Source organism: Anomaloglossus baeobatrachus, chromosome 4 (assembly GCF_048569485.1).
Source record: "Anomaloglossus baeobatrachus isolate aAnoBae1 chromosome 4, aAnoBae1.hap1, whole genome shotgun sequence".
Classification (NCBI taxonomy): domain Eukaryota; kingdom Metazoa; phylum Chordata; class Amphibia; order Anura; family Aromobatidae; genus Anomaloglossus; species Anomaloglossus baeobatrachus.
The window spans coordinates 326,326,027-326,328,437 of record NC_134356.1 but is presented as its reverse complement, the minus strand read 5'-3'; the positions used below and the strand labels follow the sequence as shown (position 1 = coordinate 326,328,437).

The following is a 2,411-nucleotide window of genomic DNA, read 5'->3' as shown; positions in this document are numbered from 1 at the left end:
TCATTGCACGCATGTCGTTCATTCCTCATGAATTGAACGTCAGATTGTTCATTGTACCCGGGGTAGCACCCGTAATGTCACACTCAGTGTGTGACACCTCGGGAACGATGAACAGATCTTACCTGCGTGCTGTGGCTCCCGGCTGGTAATGCGGAAAGAAGAAGGTGGGCGGGATGTTTACGTCCTGCTCAGCTCCGCCCCTCCGCTTCTATTGGCCGGCTGCCGCGTGACATCGCTGTGACGCCGAATATCCCTCCCACTCCAGGAAGTGGACGTTCGCCGCCCACAGCGATGTCATATGGACTGGTAAGTACGTGTGACGGGGGTTAATCGTTTGTGTGGCACATTCAACAAAATTGAACGTGCCGCACATACGATGGGGGCGGTTATGATCGCATACGGTATCGTATGCAGAATCGTAACATGTAAAGCAGGCTTTAGAGACATCTCTCTGTCAGATTGCCTCCAATGGTCAGCGTGGTAGCGAAACTTACTGTTAGACGAAACTACCGACCAGTCTGACCCTGAGCTACCTACTGTTTGGGTACCTCAGCACTGAACTAGCAGAAGACCTGCCAAAACTAGACCCTGCACACACTGTTTTTGCAGATCGCAAAAAGATTGCAGGGCGCAGGCCTGAAAGTGGTTGATACCTCCTGCCAACTTGACGAAGTTGTTCTGCAATCTTCTATCTTTCCAGATTCAATTGTCTCAGTTCTTCTCGGTATCCCAGGCGGTATTCTAGGAGAACTTGCATGTTATCAACACAGTCCTTTGTTCCCGCAATGATAAATGGAACCATACCAACATTACAGGGTAGCCTGTCTTCATTATACACATCAACTCTTACCTTTGTGGCACCAGATTTATCAACCATCTCCTGCATGGCTCTTCCATTTCTTCCAATCAACTTCATGACAAGTTTTCTGGGTACCTAAATGAAGTGTTTCACGAACTCCAACAAATTATGAGCTGTTTTCACTGCTTCTGCAGTCTCTCCATAAATTTGAAATGTTCCACTGTCTTCTTCCACTTCAACAGCTGTAACACCTGGAATCTTCCTTGCTCGCCGAATGTTACTTCTCAGTGCTCGTATTTCAAGCCCAATTAACTGTTTCTTCACAGTCACTTCTTCTTGAAATGCTGCGGTCAGCTGCTTCATACATTCCAAGTGTCTAGTGGCTTCTTCCTTCTGTACAGTGAGCAACCATTTTGTACGAAGACACTGTAGGTGCATGTCCCTCAGGATAGCCACCCGCTTCTTTGTAGCCTCACTTACAGACCACACTACCAACTGATTAGTCTCTGGAGCAAAGTACACTTTACAGACTCCTATGGCCTCCTTGAATTTTTCATGCACCGTCTCACTGGCACAGGCTTCTCTCAAATCTTCAGGCACAATCACCATGCACTTAAAGACTGTTCCTTTACCGTCAAGGCTGTCAGACGATTCTTTGGGTCTTTTGTATTCATCTTTTTCCCTTACCAAAGTCTCCACCTCTTGAGTTACACACTCCTGAGGTTCAGCTCCAGCTTCATAGCCTTTGGGATTCTTACTCTTAGCTGAGTCAATCTTCACTTCTTCGATCTTGGTCTTACCAGCCAGGTCAGTCAAGCTCTCAGCTCCTGATGAGACTTCTGGTCCAGACTTCACCTCCTCAGAGGACCTTTTTACTTCTACAGCACCAGCTGTCTCTTGGGTCTTCACTGCATTACCTTCAGCCTTTTGTTCTTTTCCTGCCTGGGTGTCACACACTTCAGTGTGGTACTCTGTTCCTTTTTGTGCTTTGGTGCTGTTTTCACTGTTCATCATCCTAGCACTGTATGGATCAACAGAATACACAAAAAAAACTGTCTGCTCACCATGATCTTCATGGTTTTTCTCTCCATTACCACTCTCTAGGATGTTATCTCCTGTAGTGCAGTCCAAGATTTCATTTCCTAGAGCACTCTCACTTGACAGACCATCAGCTTCATGCTTGGAAATCATAGGGGACACCACTGCTACTTTCTGAGTTGGCTCCTTTTCTGTGATTTCACCTTGCTAATCTCTGATGTTACAGTGTGTCAGTTCAGTCTCTGAGTCCTCTTTCTTTTTCATGATTTTGCTGGGTGACTCTATACTAGCGCTTGTCACTAGCAATGAGCCTTCCTCAACCTTCTCTGCACCCTCAGACGATATACCTTGCACTACCTCTCGGCGCTTATTACGTCTTCGGTGTCGGGAAATGTTTTTAACCTTCTCAACTGTCTGTACCTCCCTGTACTCGCTTGTTATTTTACTAGAGTCAGTGCCTTTACTTGAGTCATTGTCACTCCCCCTGGTGTCCTGGACTAACATGTCCCCACTGATTTCCAGAATCACACCACTTCTGTGGTACATACCGACCATTCACAATCAGGCCGGTCAC

General features: G+C 46.7%; 1 pseudogene; it reads right to left on the bottom strand.

Moving 5' to 3' along the window:
• Positions 1–529: 529 nt before the first annotated feature.
• On the bottom strand, positions 530–1,990 carry LOC142302396 (RNA-binding protein FXR1 pseudogene; annotated as a pseudogene).
• Between the last annotated feature and the right edge of the window lie 421 nt (positions 1,991–2,411).